Raw genomic sequence first — 25,553 nt, 5'->3', positions numbered from 1 at the left:
CCAGGGCCTCGTTCCTCGAAGCGGGAGGATCTTAGGCTCTCAGGAACCACGTGGACAAGTTAGCCTGACAGCCTCCAGCTTTACCGGGAGCGGGACACCGACGCTTTCATGGACAGTTGTCTTGTGGGCGGCAGGGTACCCACCTTGGCTCCCAGAGCTTCCTTTTGTCCTGTGGCACGGCCCCCAGTGGAGAGGCGATCCCTCGTGCCTCTTACCACCGTCGCGGTAGATCAGATCCCTGATCCACTCCGGGCATGTGGACAAAACTCTGCCACCTGCCAGGGCTCCGGATGCTGAGCCCCAGCCCGGGGACCGGAAGGACGGCTGGAAGCACGTGGCACCCCCATGTAGATCTCGGCTCAGGCCCCCCCCCCCCAGGCAGTTCTGCCTGCCCCCTGCAGTTTCCCAGCATGGCCACACTCCCCCACTCAGCCACACTTTTGTCCTTTAACCTCGTGGGTCCTTGTTGAGGCAACATCTCAGGGACCGGCAAGGCTTCCGCTCGGGTCACTTCCAGGGTGCACATCAGTTTCTCCAAAGAAGAATCTCCTGATCCTGCCCCGCATAGTGCTGGTAACGGGACGACCCACGACTCAGCCAACCAGTCACTGGGGAGCCCCGCCCCAGGGGGCGGCGAGGATCGAACCCTCCTACAGGGAAACTACACTACAGGAAACTATAGGAAAGATGCACCTAATTTCTCTTCTTTCTGTCCGGCTGAGAAAGTACTATTGAACCGGCATCACATAAGGAACAAGAACGCCAGGGCATTTCTAAATGTATCGTAGCAGGTGGATTTTTTTGCATATTCCAATCTCCCAGACACATGGTAACTGCCTTCTACACAGGACCTCACTTTTTAAAAATTTATTTATTTGGGGGGCGCCTGGGGGGCTCAGTCGGTGCAGCGTCCGACTTCGGCTCAGCTCATGATCTTGCAGTTTGTGAGTTTGAGCCCCGCATCAGGCTCTGTGCTGACAGCTTGGAGCCTGGAGCCTGCTTCCCATTCTGTGTCTCCCTCTCTCTCGGCCCTCCCCTGCTCATACTCTGTCTCTCTGTGTCTCAAAAATAAATAAAACATTTTAAAAAATTAAAAATTTGTTTATTTTTGAGAGACAGAGTGTGATAGGGGAGGGGCCGAGAGAGAGAGAGAGACAGAATCGGAAGCAGGCTCCAGGCCCTGAGCTGTCAGCACAGAGCCCGGCACGGGGCTGGAACCCACGAACCAGGAGATCATGACCTGAGGTGAAGTCAGACCCTTAACCGACTGAGCCACCCAGGCGCCCTGACTCAGGACCTCACTTAAAGCTGAAAATAATCCTATGAATCTAGACATTTGTCCAAGTAAAAGAATATGCTCTTTCTTTATTTATTATTATAATATATAGTATTTATTATAAATAGTATAATTACATTTATAATTATATATTATTATTTTATATTATTTTATTATATATTATATAATAAATATATATATTATTATAAATAATAATAATTTATATTTAAATGTTATTAAATTTAATATATAATATTAGTTATATTATATGTATTTACTATGTTTAAAATACGGTATTTAATACTATATTTACTATATTTTTTTACCATTTTTAGTATATTTATTTTACTACATTTATAGTTGTATTTGTATTTGTATTGTATTTATATTTGTATTTGTATTCATGTGTATTTATATAAATACACATGAAGATACGCTACAATAAAAATGGAAAAAGGAATTTCAGTAGAGTATCTGACAGCTCTCGAGGCCTCAGTAAGTGAGCTGTTTATATCACGCTTTAAGCGACACACGGAAGGGTCCTTCGCGTCACTTCCCCTTTATCAGCCACCAGGGGGCACTGCTGAGCCGAGAAGGACCAGAGGGTCCAAACACCTCACCTCCAGCAGCCTCGGGAGGAAAGGTGAATGGGAGACAAGGGATTTTGTCAGGACCTTATTTAGATCTTTGCAGGCAACAGGAGGTGTTTTATTGAAGCCACTTCAATGATTTTTTTTAAACAAGATTTCTGGACAATTTTCACTTGTAACGATTTTATTCTTGCTGGGTTTTTTTGTTTTTTTTTTTTTTCCCAACATCATCTCTGAGAGAGTTACTCCTTTCCATTCTGTGGTTAATTACACTGTACTGAGAAAAAAAGTGTTATCATCCTCTTTGGACTGGGTCTCACCCCTACGGATGCAGCCGGCTCCCCCCTTACAGATTCCTCGGTTCTGGAGCAAACAGCGCCGGGCAGGGCTGCGTGCGAACTCGGCCCCGGGAGACCCGCTGCCTGTGGTTCTGGAAGGTGCTTGCAGGAATTCAGGTCCGGATGAGACACAGAGGGGACGAGCCTGCGCAGAGCAGGACAGCACAGCCCGCACGGCTTCCCAGTGAACAGATCCAACTCGCCCCCGCCAGGGGCAGCGGAGTGGACGTGGGTCCTGGCAGAGGGCAGCATTCCCCAGACCCTGGGCTTTCCCTGGGCTCTCTCCCTCCTGACTGTCGGGACTTCACAACCTACCACCTGAATTCCTCTCAAATTATCTGAAACTCGCATCACAAATAGCCTAGATTGCACGAAGCACAAAATCCAGGGATCAGGTGCTCACTGCCCTTGGCTTTGCATTCAAAGCTCTAAGACTCTGCACCGTCCAGGCCTCTCTGCCTCACAGGGGGCCCTGCACTCGGCCTTTAGGGTGGTTTTGTTCGCTGGTTGATCCTTCAAGGTGCTGCTAGGACCTGCCTGAGGACAGAGGAGGGGGCTCCCCCTCTTGTGTGTTGATTTTCCATTGAGGACAGATAGATGGACAGCTTGTGCCTTCTCGATCGTAAGTGGACGTATGCTGGGCACAACTGAACTGGGGCTCGCTTTACTCGACCGTCCTACCTGGGAGCAAGCCTGTGTGGTAGGGACTGCAAAGCCTCCATCGAGACCCACCGATGGGCACGCCAATACCGACGAGACGCTGTCTGGCAAAGGAGGCAGGGCTAACCGGCTTGCCCCTGTTGAACGCTGACCTTTCCGCCTTCAGCGTTAGCAGGCACTAAATGCCCTGGCCACAGGGCCTTTGCACGTGTCTTTTCCTTTTCTGAAAATCTCAGTCATTCTCTCGGGTCCAAATTGACCCCTACTAACCTTTAAGATCTGAGCTAGGTTTAACTTTTTCCCAGAGAAGCCTCCCCGGAAATCTCTGACTTACTAGAGCATTCTCGGTGTTTTCTACCACCATGCCATGTTGCTGTCCTTTACAGCAGTTACACAGCCGTGACTTGACATTTAAAGTGTGTGGCTATATTTAACTTCCAGCTCCCTAGCCAAAATGTAAGCTCTGTTAGGGATGAAACCTGCCTGTTTTGCTCACCATCAGACTCTCTAGATGCCTAAGAAGCATTGATCAATTCATGAATGGATTGTTTTTACTTTTATGCACAGAAAAGTGAAAGTTACTTGGAAGAAATGCTAAGTCTCACCAGCCATTAAGGAAATATAAATAAAACCAGAAGGGGGTGGGGTGGTGCTTGCGCGGCTCAGTCGGTTAAGGGTCCAACTCTTGGTTTCAGCTCAGGTCATGATCTCACGGGTTGTGAGATCGAGCCCCGTGCTGACAGCTCGGAGCCTCCTTGGGATTCTCTCTCTCTCCTCCTCTCTCTCGACCCCCCACTGTTCGCTCACACTCTCTCTCTCTTTAAAAAATAAATAAACTTTAAAAATATATATATTTAGGGGCGCCTGGGTGGCTCCGTCGGTTGAGCGTCCGACTTCAGCTCAGGTCATGATCTCGTGGTCTGTGAGTTCGAGCCCCGCGTCGGGCTCTGTGCTGACAGCTCAGAGCCTGGAGCTGCTTTGGATTCTGTGTCTTCCTCTCTCTCTGCCCCTCCTCCGCTCATGCTCTGTCTCTCTCTCTCTGTCAAAAATAAAGAAACATTAAAAAAAATTTAAAATATATATATATTTAAAAAAACGTAATGGAATGGACAACATAACTAATAAAGGAGCTTAAAGATTTTACAATGTCAGACAACACTAAGTTTTAGCGAGGATGTAGACGAACAGTAGTAAATCTGTGAACCTGTTCACCAGTATGTACTACAGTAAACTTCCAAATACATGACATGCCCACCTGTAACGTACGCATGTGCACCAAAAGATGTGCGCAAAAAATGTTCCTAACGGCACTATTTTTAATGGGCAACAAGTGAAAATCAGGCAAGTATCCATCAATGGTAGAAGAGATAAATAAAACAACCCTGCGGAGTATTACACCGCAGCAGAAATGGTACCTCAGTTGCGTCAAAAACAGCCCAGAGGATGCTCAAGAAAGTAAACGTGTTGGGCAAAGGAAGCCAGACACAAGGTGAACACACAATGTGATTCCATGTCTATAAACATCAAACGTAGGGCAAAGTAATTCCTGGTCTGAGAAGTCAGCAGGGTCAGTCTTGCGGATGAGGATCCAGTCGTGGGGTGGGGCAGGCTGAGGGCAGGGGCGATGCCCTCCTTCCTGATGCACCTGCTTACTTGGGCGCCTTCCATTGGTGCAAACCCATCAGATGGCGTACTCAGGATCGGTACATTTCCTCTGTGCACTTTGCCCATCAATAAACACATTCCCTTACTAAAGTTTTATTTATTTATTTTGAGAGAGAGAGCGAGCAAACAGAGGAGGGGCAGAGAGAGGCAGACAGACAATCCTGAGCAGACTCCAGTGCTGTCAGCCCAGCGTCTGAAGCGGGGCTTGATCTCATGAACCATGAGATCATGGTCTGAGCCAAAAGCAAGCAGTGTTACATAGCCGTGACTTGACATTTTAAGTGTGTGACTATATTTAACTTCTAGCTTCCTAGCCAAAATGTAAGCTCTGTTAATGAGCCACCCCGGTGCCCCCATTTCATTATTAAAGAAATTAACTGGAAATAGGAAGAAATCGCTTTCACATGAAACATCTTCTATGACTGGAGTTTTCACAACCTGCAGGGACGGATCTTGAGTCTCTCCTTCCAGCCTCTTCTGATCTCACTGCTACCAGGGGTTTCTTGTGGAATCTAGCATCCGTTCACTTAAACACACACACATTTTGAACCCTGACTCTAGACCTTTATTGTATGTGGTGCCGATTCTCCCCCAAAGTTAAATTTCCCAGGATGGATGAAGGCATCCTGGCCCAGGCTCCCACCAGGGACATCCTTGGGCGTATAGGAGTGCATGAGCCCAACGCCTACAAGTGACCCTCAAATAGTTCTTCCTGCCGACAAGCAACAGCACAGCCACCTACTTACAGAGGGCAGAGAGATACAGATGAATCAAATGTGGCAAAATCTGGGGGGGGAGAAAACACACATGCCATCATTTTTAATTCGTCGGCGAAACCAAATAGACTTGGGTTTCCAAATCGTGAGTGTCTTTGAGCAGGATCAGTCCGAAAGAGCATTGGAAGGGCAGAGATCACACATAGAAAAGACATTTTGGGAACTTTGAAAGTTAAGTAAAAAGGCAGAAATGGAATAGGAAGAAAATTTAGAAGCAAATCTTAATGTACGATGGAATAGAACCATTACATTTCTTTGTTTTTTTAAATTAAATTTTGTTGAAGTTTATCTATTTTTGAGAGTGTGAGTTGGGGAGGAGCAGAGAGAGAGAGGGAGACACAGAATCCGAAGCAGGCTCCAGGCTCCAAGCTGTCAGCACAGAGCCCCACGCAGGGCTCGAACCCACCAACCATGAGATCATGACCCGAGCCAAAGTCGGATGTTCAACCGACTGAGCCACCCAGGCACCCCTGAACCATTACATTTCTAATTTAAGTTCTACTTAGTTTCATTTGTAATCGAAAATAACTCATGAATTTGGCAAATCCTAAACAGAGAGTGCCCAAAGCCGGGAATGAACGTCCAGTGTCCCGGCCTTGGGCTGGGGCCCTGACCAGCCTTTCCTGTGTGTTGAGGGAAAGCCAAGGAAGAGAGGGGTCATCGGTGTCGTAAAACAAAACTCAACGGAGTCAATTCTGAAGATCTAATTGGCTTTGTTAAATGATTCAGGGATCAGGCATCACCTATGTAGCAAGTAGAGGGGAGCTCTGAGGAGCTGTCCAAAATGGAAGGTTTTTCTAGAAGGCGGCGGGGGGGGGGGGGGGCAAGTGACTTTCTATGAGGTTACTTCTATAAAAGTACTTAAGTAACTTTTATGGAAGTAACCTCGTAGAAGGGTACTAGCAGAAGAAAGGATTGCCCTGGGCAAGACAGCCTTCCCATAGGGGGGATGCCAGGGGCCCCTCCTGATGACGTCCTCGTCTTCCTTTGGGGGATGCAGAGGCCCCAGCAGCAGATTCCCTGGTGCTGATGGAAAAATGTCCAACTGACCAGTGAGGTCTACATTTCTGGGGGAGGTCGACACTGCAGTTAGATTCTGTAGAAGCCCTGGTTTGGGGACACAGCCTAAGAGACGTCACCTTGGGCCTGTGGTTTCTTCTCTCTTTTTAGCAGTTGCAAAAGGCAGCAATGGTGGAGGACATACTGGAGAGAGCCAACCAGGGGCAGCGGAGCAGAGGAAGACAGGTCAGGACGGTGAGAGACCGCAGACAAAGGGACAAGGCACCAGGGGACTTCCCCAGCACCTGCCACAGCACCTGGGGCCTCACCACGGGCCTGATACCCTGGCCCTGGTCCTGCCCCATCGCTCTGGACTCAGGAAGATGAAGGCAAGGTTGACTGCCATCCCAGGGTCGCGATTTTCTGTGGTAAATCTGCTTCCATGTCACTTGTCTGAGTCAGATGCTGCGGGTCACTAAGGAACAACCATAAACAGTCTTGTTCTTTTTTTTTTATTTTTTTAAATTTACATCCAAATTAGCATATAGTGCAACAATGATTTCAGGAGGAGATTCCTTAATGCCCCTCCCCCATTTAGCCCATCCCCCCTCCCACACCCCTTCTAGTAACCCTCAGTTTGTTCTCCACATTTATGAGTCTCTTCTGTTTTGTCCCCCTCCCTGTTTTTATATTATTTTTGTTTCCCTTCCCTTACGTTCATTTATTTTGTGTCTTAAAGTCCTCATATGAGTGAAGTCATATGATTTTTGTCTTTCTCTGACTAATTTCACTTAGCATAATACCCTCCAGTTCCATCCACGTAGCTGCAAATGGCAAGATTTCATTCTTTTTGATTGCCAAGTAATACTCCATTGTGTGTGTGTGTGTGTGTGTGTGTGTGTGTATACCACATCTTCTTTATCCGTTCATCCATTGAGGGACATTTGGGCTCTTTCCATACTTTGGCTATTGTCGATAGTGCTGCTATAAACAGGGGGGTGCATGTGTCCCTTCGAAACAGCACACCTGTATCCCGTGGGTAAATGCCTAGTAGTGCAATTGCTGGGTCGTAGGGTAGTTCTATTTTTAGTTTTTTGAGGAACCTCCATACTATTTTCCAGAGTGGCTGCACCAGCTTGCATTCCCACCAACAATGGAAAAGAGATCCTCTCTCTCCGCATCCTCGCCAACATCTGTTGTTGCCTGAGTTGTTAGTGTTAGCCGTTCTGACAGGTGTAAGGTGGTATCTCATTGTGGTTTTGATTGGTATTTCCCTGATGAGGAGGGATGTTGAGCAGTTTTTCACGTGTCGGTTGGCCATCTGAATGTCTTCTTTGAAGAAGTGTCTTTTGCCCATTTCTTCACTGGATTATTTGTTTTTTGGGTATTGAGTTTGATAAGTTCTTTGTAGATTTTGGATACTAACCCTTGATCTGATATGTCATTTGCCAATATCTTCTCCCATTCCGTCGGTTGCCTTTTGGTCTTGCTGATTGTTTCCTTCACTGTGCTTTTTATTTTGATAAGGTCCCAGTAGTTCATTTTTGCCTTTGTTTCCCTTGCCTCCAGAGACGTGTTGAGTAAGAAGTTGCTGCGGCCAAGATCAAAGAGGTTTTTTTCCTGCTTTATCCTCAAGGATTTTGATGGCTTCCTGTCTTACATTGAGGTCTTTCATCCATTTTGAGTTTCGTTTTGTGGATGGTGTGAGAAAATGGTCCAGCTTCATTCTTCTGCATGTCACTGTCCAGTTTTCCCAGCACCACTTGCTGAAGAGACTGTTTTTATTCCACTGGGTATTCTTTCCTGCCTTGTCAAAGATGAGTTGGCCATACGTTTGTGGGTCCATCTCTGGGTTCTCTATTCTGTTCCATTGATCTGAGTCTCTGGTTTTGTGCCAGTACCATACTGTCTTGATGATTATAGCTTTGTAGTATAGCTTGAGGTCTGGGATTGTGATGCCTCCTGCTTTGGTTTTCTTTTACAAGATCACTGTGGCTATTCGGGGTCTTTTCTGGTTCCATACAAATTTTAGGATTATTTGTTCTAGCTCTGTGAAGAATGCTGGTATTATTTTGCTAGGGATTGCATTGAATATGTAGATTGCTTTTGGGTAGTATCGACATTTTAACAATATTTGTTCTTCCTATCCAGGAGCATGGAATCTTTTTCCATTTTTTTTGTGCCTTCTTCAATTTCTTTCATAAGCTTTCTATAGTTTTCAACGTATAGATTTTTCACCTCTTTGGTTAGATTTATTCCTAGGTATTTTCTGGGTTTTGGTGCAACTCTAAATGGGATCGATTCCTTGATTTCTCTTTCTGTCGCTTCATTGTTGGTGCACAATGGTCTTCTAATTATTGTAAACCCAGCTTGCTTCTGACTGTGGAGAGGACGCCTCCACCTGTTCACACATCAGGTGATGCACGAGCCTAGATTCAGGTGGGGACATTCTGATTTGAGCCGGGAATTAGAACCCGCAGGTTCTGAGTCTCATCTCAATATCGAAACTCACTTAGGTACCCGTGTGATCCCCAGCGGCAGGGGACAGCACCCGGGGACATCACCCGCTGGACTTTGGGGGAGTAACCAGAACACCCAGCCTCAACATGCAGCAGTCCTGGCTGGTGGGTCCTCCTGTCCTGCAAGACCGAGGTTCCCTGCTTTCAGGCCCGTGGGGCTAAACGCAAGGGGAGGCACAGCCTTGTCCTCCACCGATTTGGGAAGTAGGCGCCGGAGTCTCATCCTGCTCCCGGTCTACGACGAGGAAACTTCTCTGTGAAATGCGACATTTTCTTACTGTGACGTTGGCTTCCGTTTACCGTTTTACTTAGGATTTTTACTTCTGAATCCATAAGGGTTGTGAATCTGGGGTTTACATGTGTGTGTGTGCCTGTGTGCCCTTGTGCACGTGGGTGTCTGCACGCATTCTTTCTTTCTCAGGTGTAGGTTTTAGTGTCCTCCTTGCTTGATAAAAATAATCGGAGGTTTCCCTGGTTGTTGTGCTCTAAAACAAGGTATGATCACGGGTTCCCCAGTCTCTAAGGTGTTGGTACTTCCTGCTTGAGATTACTGGGGTCTGGGGGCTTCCCAAGACCATTTCATGCAGGCGTCCTCTATTTCTCCTGTGGAAATCAACCACTGTAAGCTCTCCATCACTAGTGAGGTCAAATTAGGTCAACTGCATTTTCCTAAGAAATTGTCCATTTAACCTAGCTTTTAGTGGGATTGCCTAATGTGTGAAAAGTAGTGTGTTATGGTTTTCTTTTAAACTTTGTTAAAAGTTTATTTATTTATTTATTTTGTGAGAGAGAGAGAGAGAGAGAAAGGCTGGGGCAAGAAGAGAGGGAGAGAGAATCCCAAGCAGGCAAGGAGGCTCCGTGCTGTCAGCGCAGAGCCCTATGTGGGGCTCGATCTTACAAACTGCGAGGTCACGACGTGAGCCGAAGTCAGACCAACCGCACCACCCAGGCGCCCCAGTAGCTTACAATTTTTAATTTGTTCCATGTCACTCTCCCTTTTGTCCTTTTTTATTTTGAGCATTTGGGGCTCCTCCTATTTTTCCTAATTATTATAGCTGGTGTCTTGTCAACTTTGTTATTTAAGAATCATACATTTGATTTATTAATCTTATCTACTACTTTACTATTTGACACATCTCTACATTATTTTTAAAAAATTTTTTTTCAACGTTTATTTATTTTTGGGACAGAGAGAGACAGAGCATGAACGGGGGAGGGGCAGAGAGAGAGGGAGACACAGAATCGGAAACAGGCTCCAGGCTCTGAGCCATCAGCCCAGAGCCCGATGCGGGGCTCGAACTCACTGACCGCGAGATCGTGACCTGGCTGAAGTCGGACGCTTAACCGACTGCACCACCCAGGCGCCCCACATCTCTACATTATTAATTCCTGATTTTACCTTTGCTATTTTCTCCCTGTGCATTCTTGTGTTTTACCTTATAATTTTTTTCAGTTTTCCGCTTTGGAGATTTCACTCAGTTACTTTATTCTTTCCTTTCCTATTAATATAGAGACATAATGCCATGAATTTCTATCACTGTTTTGAAAGTATTCCATAGAGTTTGAAATGCATGTTTTATTATTATTTTTCAGGAATTCTGATATGTCTGTGTGTTTTGCCTCTCAACCAAGAATTATGAAATTGAAGTTATCTTATTTTTTAAGTTTATTTATTTATTTTGAGAGAGAGAGAGAGAGAGAGAGAGAGAGAGAAAGCAGGGGAGGGGCAGAGAGAAGGAGAGAGAGAATCCCAAGCAGGCTCTGTGCCGTCCGTGCAGAGCCTGATGCAGGGATTGATCCCACGAACCATGAGATCATGACCTGAGCCATGATTAAGAGTCAGATGTTTAACCAACTGAGTCACCCAGGCGTCCCAAAATTCATTTAATTTTCAGGGAAAATAAACTTTTTTGGAGGGGTGGTAATTTTTACCCTATAATGTTATGCCATTGTGATCAACAAATATTGCCCATGCTATTTATAACTTATGGAATGTATTTATGCTTTCCTTATCTACTAACGCTCGATCAATTTTTGTAAATGATAGATTTTCAGCTAAGAAAATATTCTATATTCTCTAAGTATGTACTGTTTGGTATTTGTCTAAAACAGCTTCATTTTTGTTATTATTTATTAAATCGTTAAAAATTAGTTGTGACTTTGATGGCGCTATTTTTTTTTTTTTTTTTTTTGCTTCAAGCAAGGTTTTTTTTTTTTTATTAAGAGGACTCAGATACCTCTAAATTAATCACTTTAAGAACACTCTTTAGTTGAGGAAATGTATTAGTCATCCACTCTTGTATAACACATTACCTGAAAACTGAGCAGTTAAAACAGTAACACGATGTAGCCAGGCCCCCCGTGACTCAGGTGCCTCCCACACTGCAGTCACTACAAGCCCCGACTGGGGGGCCTTCCAAGGCCATCCTGTGACCACGGGCTCTCGTGTGCCCTGGCCGCCACAGTGGCCCGATGGTGCAAGACACCAGCCTCCTCAATGCAGTGGGATGAAGCATGAAATTAAACCAGCCTGCAGGGGCTGGGTTGGCACTGACTTTATTTCTGGTTCCCTGGGATTCCAACCAGACCTGTCCTGGGGACACCTGGGCGGTGGGCATAGCCCGGACTCGCAAAACTCCTTCCCGGACACACACACTTACACGCACCGGTTCACACTCCCACAGCCACGCCCACGCACTCTCACACAAGGCATTGACACACTTGTGCAGTCACACCCACCCACACTCGGGCACACGCATGCGCATACTCACCCAGGTGACCACCGTTGGCCCAGGCCAGAAGGAACCAGGCTTTCTCACAGTTTCCACCTCCTGGCTTCTTGTCCTGTTTCTAGCCACCGTCTTACCAAAAACCTGGAGCGTCACTGCCATACCTGACACGGCTATTTGAAGCTCCAGCGCCCCCCCTTCTCCTCCCGTGCCCCTCCCCACGGCACGTCCTAGAACACGGGGAGGTAGGCTGCGAGGCACGTGGCCAGATGTCTCAGAACGACACCCGCCGAGTCCCGTGACGCACCGTCTCGAGAGCTCCCTGAACGGCCCCAGCCTTGCTCATCCCCCAAAGCACAGCCCCAAAGAGCCTGAGCAGACACTCCCCGGAGGCTCCACCGGGACCGGCCTTCATCACGTCGTCCAGCACGCGGACAGGTTCTAGTGGCCTCCGTGCTGCGGTCCCCCACACGTCATACCACGCCTGTCCGAGGAATCCGGGACAGATGCAAGGTCGTGGCCACCAACGCTCCGTACCTGCACACAGACGCGCTTCGTTGGGCCACGAAGCGCGTGAGCATCTCCCAGCATGGGAAGGTGTGCCCCTTGGAGGGGGGAACGAGTGGAAGGACAGGGTGTGGGGCTGCGCACACTTCTCCTCCGGCCGTGACGGGGGTCCCGGGATGTTAAGTCCTGCCCTGCCCTTCCGGGGAGTGCTGTTGTCATCAATACGTAATATATCAGAGTGAGCTCAAAATTTGGCTCAAGCCCGCTGGAGTTTTAAAGGGTCCCCATCTCCACGGTGCACCGTTCTGAAAGGGAGCAGGCCAGCAGGAGTCGCCGGAAGGTGAACCCGGTCACTCGACCCGGAGGGCGCCCCTGAAATTGAACGTCAGCGTGAACGGACAAAAGTGGGGAGAAAGGTTCTCGCAGACCAGCAGCAAACAGCAGGCTCTGTATCCGGGCTCGTGTGGGACGTGGGGGAAGGCCGTATTTGTCTCCGGATCGCTAGGTGAGCAGCGTGGACGAAGGAAAGAGGGGTCTCGCTCAGCATCCAGCGAGTCCCCCTCACGTGACAGAGCTTCAGTCCTAACCCTGAATCGGCCTCGGGGCGGCACACCCCGGGACTTGGGGGTGACGTTTCTTGGCTCTATAGCCAGTCTCCATTGGCAGATGGTGGGCGTGGCTAAAAATGATCATGATCGTGTCACAGTGAGAAGAACAAATAACAAATGCAAACTTAAAAGTTAGAGACTTGGGGCGCCTGGGTGGCTCCATCGGTTGAGCATCCGACTTTGGTTCAGGTCATGATCTTGCGGTTTGTGGATTCCAGCCCCGCGTCGGGCTCTGTGCTGACGGCTCAGAACCTGGAACCCGCTCCGGATTCTGTGTCCCCCTCTCTCTGCCCCTCCCCTGCTTGCACTCTGTCTCTCTCTCTCAAAAATAAATAAATATTAATTTTTTTTTAATTACAGACTTCTTAGTTCTATGGAAAAGCAAAGTCACATTTCAGCTTACCACTCCTTCCACATGAGTTAACTTGGCAAAGTGTTGGCCTCGCGTGAGTCCCTGGTGTGCAAATCCACACACTCGGGGGCTATCTGTGGATGAAGGACACCTCTCCTAACAGGACCACGGTGACAAATTAGTGACCACTCGAACCCAAAGAGTGAACACCATTTAAGTTTTGTTTAGTGAAGTAAGTACTCCTATTAGCTTGGTGTTCACCCCTCTCCGAGCCCAAGGGTCTGGGATGCTGCCTCCAGAAGGTCCTCACCCAGACGTCAGACAGCGTGGTCTCCATAAACCACATCACTGTCACCGGGGGCCCCCATGGCTCTGTTCTCCAGATGCCGTGGGAGACGGAAGCAGGTGGTGGGGTCCCTCCTGAGCACGTGTGTCCTCTCCGGGATCAGTCCTGGGCACTTGGCCAAGTAATGCCACCGCTCCTCCTCCTGTCCCGTCAGCGTGGCCTCTTTTAGCTGAAATTGGAAAGGCAGGGCCGTGAACATAGCTTTAGCAAGATTTTAAAGGTCACATCATCTCCTTCTGCCCTGACGTTCTCTCTGTGTCTGCAAGAATCCGAGAGGATTACTAGTTCAGGGCGCCCGGCAGCCTAGAGTCCAGTCCACACGTATGACATCTCTGCCACATGCAGGGTGACATCCAGGCACTGGCCGTGTCATACGGTGCTGTTTGGCTTGGGTCCTCTTCCGAGTGTCTATTACTCAGTAACAAACTTCCTCACGTTTGGTGGCATTAAACCAAAACCACGTCGTGATGCTCCTGGATCCCACGGGCCAGGAGCTCCGAGAGGGCACCGAGGGCCGGCTGCTCTCTGGTCCCTCGTCAGAGACGAGTCTGGGGGCTCAGCCAGGAGGACTGAATGGCGGGAGTCCTCTGCACCCTCCCTCTCCTCCACGGCAGGTGCAGGGGCCGGCCCCTCCCGGTGACCTGACTCCTCTGAGGTCCTGACACAGTCTTCAAAGGAGCCGTGTCCCTCTAAAGACCTCATCTTGGAAGCTCTGTCACACCCTGTGGGTGGAGGGGACAGAAGCTCAGCCCACGGGGAAGGGGAGGGAAATTGACCCCACTTCTCCATGGAAGGATGACCTAAGCCTGGGACCATTGTCTGAGGCTCTCCCCTTGGGATCTTTGCGCTGGATCAGCGTGCCTGTCCGCTCGGATGGGGCGTCCAGCCTCCACCGTTGTCACTCAGCGCATCTGGCGTGTGCCGCTTCCAACTCGGGGTCCACCACAGACAGGGGGGTGTGGGTGCATGTCTCCAGCTACAATGCCCCGTGTGTTAGCATGCAAGGTGTCCCCCGAGCGGCCGCCGTGATCACTCTCCGTGAGGACAGGGAACTTGAACGGAGCGTGCTGATGACGTTTTCCCAACTTCTACTTCCTGTCACGTCGAAGCAGAAAGATAATTGGCCCCAAGCCCCTCCAGTTCTGGGGGAGGTCGATGAGCTTGGGTGACAGCCCCAAGCCGGTGACGGGGGCTGGGGGGTTCAGGGCCCGGGCCCCGGCGCTAAGCTCGCACGCCTCATGCTGTTAAAAGGACCTGCTGCTGGAGACCGGAGACCCCCAGGGGCGACCCCCCAACTCACACCGGCTCTGCACCCTCACGCACAGCCCCAGGGCCAGCCTCCTCCCCGTGAAGGCGCTGACTCAGCGTGGGCAGCGTGACACAGAGTTTCGTGTTCTAGCAGGACGGGGACCAGGGTTTCGGGGAGGCAGGCAGGTCACAGCCCCACCCCCCACGAGCTCCCCGTGAGCTGTTAGGTTGCCGGGACCCCAGATCCTCAAACACCCGGTCTCTACCCCACCCCGACCCTGGGCCCAGAGATCCGCTCTGTCTCCTCCTCACCCTCTAGGCTCCAGGACCCCCCCCTCTTCCCCGCAAGGTTACCCCGAGCCTGGTCTCCAGGCAGACGCAAAGGTGTAAAATGAAGAAGCTTCTGGATGCAGTGAGAGCTTCTGCAGACGCCAGCAAGTAGGGGTTTTGAGCCTCAAAAATGGGGAGATCTCAGGTGCCCACTCAGACCGACCACATGGCTGCACGGACACACGTCACCCCCCACCCCCGGCCGTTGTCTGGATGTTGCCACAAGGGTCTCTGTGCAGAAAAAGCACCGCTCTGTTTTCAGAGGTGGGGGGCGAGGGGGTGCAGGATGCTGAGGCGTCTAGCAAGTCTGTCCAAGCCACAGAGCAGCTCCCACCGCGGCACGGACAGCGGGCTGGCCAAGGCCGGGGCACGAGTCACAGCCAGAGGCCAGCTCTGTTACCAGGCCCTGATGACAAGACACTGCAGCCTCTGTGACTCACCCCCTCCCGAGCGGACCCTCAGGGAGCGGTCGCGGGGTCGAGTGACCATCCCGAGCAAGGGCTGCACCGAGCGCACGTTTCAGCACAGAGGCCCTGACGTTCCGGGCGGAGTGCCAGGGGCCGGACCGGGGTCCCCACCCGTTCGCGCCACACTAATGCCCACGTCTGCGGAGGCCACAGCTGTGTGTGCCCTTCCCACGCACCAAAGCGCCTCCCAGGGCGGGTCACCCGGTGGGGGGCGCGGCCAGAGGCGCAGGGGCACCCTCGGTGGGCACCGACCTTGCTCACTCTGGAGGGCGTCCTGAGGCTCCACGGCACAGGACGTGCCTGCTGTTCCGGAAGCATGACTCCCAGCTTGAGACACTAAGGTGGGCTTGGTGGGTCCCGGGAAGGGGACACTAACTGGCAAGGGTCCGAAAGGCACTGGCCGATGAAAATGCAAACAATCAAAATGCCTACGTGTGCCTCTCTGGATGTTCTAGTTCCTTTGATCTTTTTCATTAAATAACGTTATTTTTATTTTATGTTCTATTTTCCTTATTTTTCCACCTTGTGGCCTCTCGCTTGAAGGGTTTTACAGTGCACTCACCTGAAGCCAAAGTGGACTTCAGTTATCTGCCAGATTGACCGTCGGGGACCATGTGTGTCCCATCGCATGCACGTTACACGCTAAGCGTTATCTGCAGACACGCGTGCAGGCAGCCACGGGCTCATCTGTGCCTGGGCGTGCATTCGTAACTTGGATTTGCACAACTGTTTTCCTTGCCACGAAAAGGACCTTGGATCACGTGTCCGCATTTTGTCCTGATCTCGGGTGGGAGCGCTGGAGACCCAGCTTGCCGTTGCTGGGAGCCGGGGGCATCTGCAAATAGTGTGGCCGCCCCCCCCCACCCCCGCTCAAAGCTTGCTGTTTGCTGTTATTAACTGACCCAGAACCTTTCGCTCTTTTTGTTTTCGTGCTTGATTTCAGGGAGTCTGTGAGCGTGCAGGGTGAGGGGCTGCAGACGGGAGCACCCCGCTGTCAGGAGCCCACGAGGCTGATTCTTGAGGCCGGTCTCCCGGGCAACTGCCCACAGCCTTGACCTGTTTGCCAAGGTCAGCAGTTCACAGGCGGGCAAGGGCACATTTTTCTAAGTCTTTATCCTCACGTTTGTAAATGTTTGCTTTCTCTTTTCTCTTTTTTAATCAAAAAGTTTCTATTTGGAAAAGGAGCTTTGAAATTATTGCTGTCCTTTACAAGAAATGCCCAGCAAACCCCCTTCTGCGGCCCTGCCCCGTTCGGGGGGCTATTAACCCCCCCCCGGCAAACCCTCCTTGGGTTGTTATGGCACCGAGATGAAGAATGTTCGGCCAGAGCGCCTCCATCTTCTGTGGGGTCCGGCCGGCTGCTGACGAAGTCCACGGTAGCCTTCCTCTCACCCTTCTGTCTGCAAAGACGTGTCCAGCCCAGCCTTCCCCTACCCCGGGGCTCCTGCAAGCCCGTGCTCACAAGCGTGCAGGGCCACCGGACCTTCCTGCCTTGTTCCCACCCCTTGGGGACTCGGCCCCCGGCCGGGTGGGTGGACGCAGGACACCTAAGCCCTGTGTCTCCAAGCTCCCCTCTCCTGAGACCTGACCCCCAGCCTCGATTCACATTTTCAGCCCCTCGCTTATTCCAAACAGAAGGCGACAGGCAGCGAGTGAAACATAGGTCAGGTGTGTCACCGAAATTGGACAGAGAATTTGAAATCCTCATGAAAGTAGCTTAACCTGCCTCGTTGTTCAATATCCTTATTTAGTGAACCACTCTTGTGCGAGAGTTGAAACTGGTAGACGGGCCGTGGACGGGCCTTGCTTCTTTCCACAGCCGTGTAGCGCACGGCGGGCACGACGACCGGCAGGTAGGGGTGGCGAGCCCCAGCCCAACCGCAGGGCCGGGAGTGGGGAGGACTCTGTTCAAAGGAAAAGCCAGGTACGGGGAAGCGGACTCTCCCCAGTCCGAAGGCCAGCTGTCCGGGGCTCAGCTGGCACTAAGAAGTCACCTCTCTTGTCTGTATGGCTGTTTCTAAGCCACCTACGCGGTGGTCTGGGTAGTGGTCCTGTGAGGGCGAGGCTGAGGGCAGAAGGCACCCGGGAGAGCTTCCAGAACCGGGAACCACTGACCTGGAGGCCAGCCCCCCGCACACCAGCCATCTCACTTCGCAGACCCAAGAAGGGATGCGGGGCTGCCGTGCTCTCTGCCATAGGCGGTGGCAGGGCCAGGAGGTTGTGGCCAGGGGAAGGCCACATGAGGTGACATGGAGCGACACGGCCCTGCCCTTGTTAGACGCGTAACCTGGACGGGACAGCTCCTTCAGGAGGCCGTCCTCCCTGCCGCACTGCCAGGATGGGCCCGGGCAGAGGGTGAGCCCGCTGAGGAATCCCCGCTTCCCAGGGAGGGGAGAGCTGGACTTCGCCCACGGAGGAGCCACGTGATGTGCTCCCTTCGAAGAGCAAACGTGTCGTCTGGTCTCACGAGAACGTAGAGCTCAAGGCGCCATGTTGGAAGCTGGTGGGGCCGAAGGCCAGTGACGGTGCTTCCTCATGGGTGCCCCCCAAAAGAACTAAAATAACAGGTGGAAAGCCCCACCCACAGCCAACATCCGTAGATGCTGACAGAGGAGGCGGGACCAGGTCCACACAGAGGGTCCCACGCACAGCGCACGAGGCCGTGCACCCCACTGCCCTTCTGGGTCTCACCCAGGCTCCTGTTTGCCATGAGCCATCAAACCACTGGTCAGCCACGCAACTCACCGAGTCACTGGTGAGACCAAATGGCCTGGAAGTCTCCAGCTCCGGGAAGTCCCCGCCCCGTCCCCAGCACGCTAGGACAGCGGCCACACCTCCTTGGGGGTAAATATCAAGATCCACCCACAATGAATGCGGTGGGGCGAGGGGGGGGGGCGGTGCCAGGGGCTCAAATCCAACCCCACAGAAGCTCACGTATGAGGAGTCTCGGTGCCTCTGTTCCAGATTCAGCCACGAGAGGGAAGCAAAGGATCGTCTCCATCACAGACTCGAGCACACGAACACCCAGATCCTGCCAGATCCTGCCTGTCAGGCACACTTCTCTTTTATGGGTGGGATCAGGGATGTGTATATACTTTTTTTGGAGTGAAATGTGTTCATCACACTCTACCCTCGTGAGTTCTCAGGCAGAGGCAGTGCTTTGCTGCCCCGTTATCACAGAGTGTTTTAAGTTAGGAAACTAAAGACCAGTGCTGAGTGCTGTGGAATTGCACGTTGCTCAGTAGTCCCTGACCTGCTGCAGTCGTTAAGGACCCCTTGGGTCATCACAGGAAAACTGCTAAGTGTAACCAGTGCCTGCTGCCGTAAGAGCGCGTGGCCTGTGTTTCTGCCTCTAGCCATGGGCTTTCTGTGCTCGGTTCGAAGATCCTTGAGCTTGGGAAAATGCACACGTCTTTTTCAAAGAAACATGGTGCACTCGCTCTTGCGTAAAACTGATCAATGTCGAGAGATGGTTGAGGCCCGTGAAGTGGTTTTTGTGGGTGGGAAACCCATGTGGGGGATTCGTACTGGGTCCCTCTTGTCACAGGGTGGGAATGAAGTCTACCTAATTTACCAAGTCACGTTCACACTCTAGTTTAACCGCCTTGTAGCCATCAGTAAACACGTGAGGCTGGAAAAAAGCGAAAAGAACGAGACCGGGTGCGCCTGGGTGGCTCGGTTGGTTGAGCGCCGGACTTGGGCTCAGGTCACGATCTCGCGGTTTGTGGGTTCGAGCCCCGCGTCGGGCTCTGTGCCGACAGCTCGGAGCCTGGAGCCGGCTTCGGATGCTGTGTCTCCCTCTCTCTCTGCCCCTCCCCCAACTCACTTGCTCTCTCTCTTCTCTCAAAACGTAAATAAACATTAAATATTCATATATTTATTATATTTATTTATATGCATTTATTTATATTTTATTTATTTATTTATTTATATGATTTATATATTATATATTAATTAATATATTATATAATTATATAATATACTATATTATATATTATTATATAAATATGTGTTTATTAATATATATTATATGTGTATATATGTATATATATATAGTAAGAATGAGGCCATTGTCTGTCCCTGGGTTTGTGAACTGTCAGCAATGTCTGACCTCCAGATACTTCTCAGAGTACAGTTGCCACTGAAATTATTTGCTTTCGATATGCGTGAAGGACGACGAAGTCTTCTTGCAGTGTAACAGAAATGACAACCTGTGACTGGGGGGAAGAAAAGGAGAACGTTAGGTGGAGACCCTCGCAGGCACCAGGACTGGGTTGCTACCGGGAGAGGTTGGGATTCTTTAACCGGGGGTGGAGGCGTCTCATCAAGTGGCAGATGTCACCAGGTGGGACAGCAGCGTCCCCTGCAGCCACGGGGGCCTCGGCATTCTCCTACGCACCCACATAGAATGGACCCCCCCCCCCACCTCTTGTCCTGAGCCTCCCGGGGAGGTCGGGGCCCGCAGCACCTGCACGTGACAACCGGCGCTGATCTGCGGCAGGCACACGAGTGGCTGGGTGGCAACCGCACCGGGCACGGGCTCCCCCTGCCGTGCCGTGACCGTCTAGCTCCGCGAGGACGCACCGAGCCGGTGCATCACAGCCCCGCGGGGCCTACGCCTGCGCAGAGACAGCGGCCGCGCGCCCCCCGGGGGGCTGCAGAGGAACCAGCCGGACTTGGCGGTGATCGGCTCCCGTCCCTACGTGTCTTCACGAGGCCTTCTCACTCCTGCGTCCCTCTGCCCCAATCTGTTTCTGACGAGGACACTCTATCTGGACCCAAGACCACCCTGGTGCAGTATGATTTCGTCTCAATCTTTACCTTAATTCCATCTGCAAAGACTGTTTCCAAATGAGCTCCCATTCTGAGGCTCCAGATGATGTGCGTTTTTGCAGTGCGCTGCGGGGCACGCTGTATACGCCGGAGGACAGCCTCTGTGCGGGGGCCGGCTGGGCGGGCCCAACACGAACTGCTTCCCCTGTGTGTTCCCCTTGTATCCTCAGCGCTACCCAGTGAGGAGGTGCTGTTCTCATCACTCCCATTTTACAGGCGGAAAAACCGAGACCAGCTGTGACACTCATCCAAGGTGTCAAAGCTAAAAGGTGGCCGGCCCAGGGCTAGGATCCAAGGCCACATGACCTAGTTTTCTTTCCTGAGCACCAGAGGAATCCACCCGGACGGTGCCCTGATCCAGGGTAACTGCCCAACACTCAGCTCAGCGGGGAAATGCCCTAAGTCGCCTTTAACAAATAATTAGAACTCACTGAGGGCGCCCGGGGGACTCAGCCGGTTAAGCATCGACCTCAGCTCAGATCACGATCTCACAGTTCGTGGGTTCGAGCCCGGCGTCAGGCTCTGTGCTGACAGTATGGAGCCTGCTTGGGATTCTCTCTCTCTCCCTCTCTCTCTCTCTCTGCCCCTCCCCTGTGCTCTCTCTTTCTCAAAAATAAACATTAAAAAAAGCAACTGGAATTTTGTTTTTGTGACTACTTTAAAAGTGGAATCTCCAGAAAACAAGTATGGGAAACGAACGAAAGCAGCTGTTGACATCCAGATGTCTGTCCCTCTTTGTAAAATTCTTGGCCCGTCACACACCAGAGGGAGGGCTCACTAATCTTAGATCGCTCACCGTGCCAGAGATGAGATCTTCATAAACTTCCAGGCTATCATCTGGGGGAGAAGAAGGGAGAGCAAAACAAATGAGACAAGATGCGGGTCTCAGCGGATTTCCGAAGCAGGCCGTTCCCCTGGCGTTTGGGGTGACGAATGTGGCCTCACGGACCACCACCAGCTCGCGGGCGCCCAAGGGCTACCCACTCTGGCGTAAGACTTGAAACTGCCTTGACGGCTGCGAAAACCAGGAGGGCCTCACGTGGCCTGACCCTCCTGTCCCCGCTCTTGGATAAGACGCCTCAGCCAACAACTCCCTTCCCAGGGGACCAGGCCGTCTCGTCACTACGAAGCCTGCCTCCCGCAGCCCGTTACCCACTCTGCTCCCGCGCACAACCTCCACGTGGCCGTGGTGCGTGTGGCACAGTGTCTTCGGCCCCTGGGATGTGGGTCCGTGTGTCTCACGAACTGCTGTCATCTGTGGGTGGTGGGTGCAGGGCACGTGGCCGCCCCCATGAGCCTGGGGCAGGAATCCCTCCCTTGCCAAGTCCTGCACAGACTCACGGTCCCGCAGGGGAGAGTCCCAGGGAGAAGCGGGACAGCATGGGTGAGAAACGCCAGACGAGAGACACGCGTGTGCTGCTAAAAAGAAGGTAGTTTTCCCTGGAGCCAAGCTCTGGGAAGAGATGCCCATTGGGATGAAAATAGAAGCAGAAAGAGGTGGTCCCTGGCAGACACAGGGCTGGAGGGCGGCCGGAGGGGCATGTGGTCGTGGCGACAATGTGAACATGGCGGGGGGGGGGGGGCATGAGGAGGCAGCTTGGGACGCAGCCACCAGTCTCCTCCGCTCTCGAATCCTGCTTACGGCACTGCCTGGAATGGCGTGTGGAACACCTGCCGAACGCAGGCTGCAGACAGCCAGGGTGGGAGGCGGGACGACGTTCCAGGGGGCTCCAGGAGTGTGAGCGGGGAGACCCATCGTCTGCTCCGCTGGTGGCCGGCTGAAGCCGTGGCCTGGCTCTGTTTGTGACCAAGAGACAGACAGGGTAGAAACTTACCTGAACGTTTGACCTTGAACACTTGGAGCTAAAGGCCTTATTCGTTGGCTTCTCAATAGCGTGCACCGTGAACCCGTTAGCACAGGGACTCGTGATTCCGACAGAGCTGGAGAGGTAACTTTCACAAATCCGTATGAAATAGAAACCGCTGTGGATGGGGTGAGGCTATCGCAATCTGGAAAATGTTTTAAAACAAACGGACACACAAGCGAAGAGAAGCAACGTCACGAGGCACTCGGGGCAGCGAGCGAGACACATCTCACGCGGGCGAGCTAAGGGGCATCCTGTTAATATCACAAAAGAGCCAGAGTTCAATGGGGTAATATAACTGTCACCTCCAAAAGGCAGGAATTGATGCATGAGTGAGTCAGGAGACGAATCCCTGATTCATATTCAGCGCATGACATTTGCCCATGTTTCCGTGCCAGTAAGTTTAATTTAATAAGCCCATGTGTCAAGGGCCACTCAGATATGTTCCAGCTGCAGCATCTCACTCCCTTGGAAAGTTCAGGGCTCTGGCTCTTTCCTCTCTCCAGCGTCTACAGGAACGCTCTGTGCTTGCATTAGCCGTGTGTACCTTTCTCAGCGGGTCACTTGGGTACCTCCTTACTCACCCCTGCTGTCATGTCCCAGATGTGGCCCTGAGACTCTGTGAGCGTGGCCAGCCGTGTTCTTGGGGACCGTTGTGTACCGTGAAGAAGGATGGCGAGCACAGGACAATACAGGGAGCAGGTACACAGATGATCTCCATTGGAGGCTAAAAATCAAATCTCCTCTTTTATCAAAGAGTAAAACAACAGAAGAGAGAGAGCAGGTTACTTGTAATCCCACGCAAGAGAGAATATTGCAGAGGATTTAAAGCCAGGACTCCTGATTAATGGAGGCTTCTACACAATGAAGAGGGAGTAAGTTTTAAAAGAATTTCTTTTTTTTTTTCTCAGTAGTCTAACGAAGCCAGAAGCTCAGCCAGGATGATCTATATCTTGAAGTCAATGAGTGTGAGACAATCAGAGGGAAAGAAGGACTTCAGTGACATCGTAACGTGTGAGGCATCCGAAAGAAAAGCCACTGGTAGGGGGTGCCTACGTGGCCCGGTTGGCGAAGCATCCGACTCTTGGTTTCAGCTCAGGTCATGATCTCATGGTTTGTGACTTCGGGCCCCACGTCGGACCCTGCATGGACAGTGCGGAGCCTGCTTGAGATTCTCTCTCTGCCCCTCCTCTGTCCGTTCTCTCTCTCTTTCTCTCTCTCTCTCTTTCCCAAAATAAAGAAATGAACATTAAAAGAGAAAGAGAAGAAACAGCCATTTGTTAAAGCTGGGGTCAGCCTTCTGGACGCCGGACCACTGTGTTCCTGGTAGGATCCATCCAGGTGTCTCTAGCTATCGACTTATGAACAGGTTTGTTATTATTATTATTATTATTAACTTGGCAACATATGGAAGGGCCACAGTTCTCTAAAACAACTGAGACCGCGCTCTGCAAGTCTAAGTGTGTGCAATCGTCACATGTCCCCTCGGCCACAGACGGTGGGACAGCTACCGGAGAGGAACAGTGAGCTCTGACATTTGGGGTCCTGTGGACTGGAGTGAGCTGCCCACATCTTCAGGATCTCAGTCCTGTCTGTGTCCATGCTGTTTCTCCACGACATCAGGGTTGCATTGTTGCCTTTCCTTGATTCACACTATACACACGCACACACACACACACACACACACACACACACAATGTATGTATATATACATATACACATATATATGTGTATGTGCATATATATACACATTTGTGTATATGTGTATGTGTGTGTGTGTGTATATATATATATGTATATATATATATATATTTGGATTTTTAAGTGTTTTTCATCTCTGAGTTTTCTTTTTTTTAATGTTTATTTTTGAGAGAGAGGGACACACAGAGCATGATGGGGGAGGGGCAGAGAGAGAGGGAGACACAGAATCCGAAGCAGCCTCCGGGCTCTGAGCCGTCAGCAGAGAACCTGACGCGGGGCTCGAACCCAAGAGTCATGAGATCAAGACCTGAGCTGAAGTCGAACGCTTAACCCAGAGCCACCCTGGTGCCCCGTCTGCATTTTCATTCCCTCAAAACCCTTTCAGTGTGGCCTTTAAATATTTACTGATTCCTATAGAGGGCTTTTCCCTTTAATTAACAGACTTTGCAAAATCCTTGCTCCCCTTTAATGAGCAATGGTTACTGCGAGCTGACTTGACCTCACCTTTCTCTCTCTTGAACCTGAACAGTATGGACCTGATCAGTTTGGTTCTGAGCTGAGAACGTCACTGAACATACCACTTTCCAGAGCACCTGCTCTGCTGGCTTTGGGACTTGCTCCACATTCATGGCCACATGCAGTCCATGAAAGGGGCCCTCTCCCTGCAGAAAGCTCCCGCAGGCTGGCTTTCCTAGACACGAGTTTCAGAGAAGGGGTCTGACCTGCTGAGAGTCGGGTTTAAGAAGGTGAGCGACAAGAGAGCCGTGTGTCCAGTTTCCCGCAAAGGAAGGGTACCTGGAGGAGAACTGAGTTCTGGCACACAGGTGACCTCGGCCAGAAAAAGAAAACCATAGTCGCATTTTACACAAAGAGGGCCAGCCTCGGCAGAGGCACAAAGAGCGGCTCGCACTCGTGTTTCTCAAATACTCTCCACTACGGTGCGGGGTGCTGGGGATCTGTCTGCAGCCTCCAAGTGGCTTGAGCTTTTGTCCAGCAGGAGAGAGAGGCCAGTGCAGGATTACAGTGTGCACACCGGGCCGGATGGGAAGCCATCAACCCCTGGACATTTCAGTCCAATGAGCCAGCAGGCCCTTCTGCTGAGTCTGGCTATTTTGAGTTGTATTCTATGAGGTGTCGTTAACACAGTACAAGAAACACAAACGGGAAACCACAGAGCCTTTGGTGGGAGTGGTGACACGGTGCCACCCGCACTCGGGGAGCCCTGCTTTGCTGCCATGGGGGGATCAGCGGGGGAGAGGTGGGGAATTCAGGACCCGAAGTGGAGTCCGCTACAACGGACAGCGTAGGCTCTAAACCAGCACACTGGTAATGGAAACTGGAAGACAAAAGGTTAGAGAAGTACTTAGAAAAAAAAAAAAGAGCCAAAGTTCAAGACAGGTTAGAGGTAGAAGGTATAGGAGAGGGAAGGTGTGGAGACTGACCAAGGAATTCTTTTTTACTTTTTTTAAACATTTATTTATTTTAAGAGGGAGAGAGAGAGAGGGAGGAGAAGAAGAAGAAGGAGAAGAAGGCGAAGAAGGTGAAGGAGAAGAAGGCGAAGAAGGAGAAGAAACTGACCAAGGAATTTTGACATAGGTGAGTATTGGAGAGAGGGAAGAGATTTTGGAGAAGGCAGACTCTCCTGGTCTTTATTATTGGGAGTTTGGCTTATTGCTGGACAATGGGAAGCCACGTTTTCAGGGTGTTGCTTTCTGCTTATTGACTAGATATGGTGGCTGTGGTC

Source organism: Leopardus geoffroyi, chromosome A1, assembly GCF_018350155.1.
Source record: "Leopardus geoffroyi isolate Oge1 chromosome A1, O.geoffroyi_Oge1_pat1.0, whole genome shotgun sequence".
In the NCBI taxonomy this organism is placed as follows: Eukaryota; Metazoa; Chordata; class Mammalia; order Carnivora; family Felidae; genus Leopardus; species Leopardus geoffroyi.
This window is presented reverse-complemented; position numbering follows the sequence as displayed.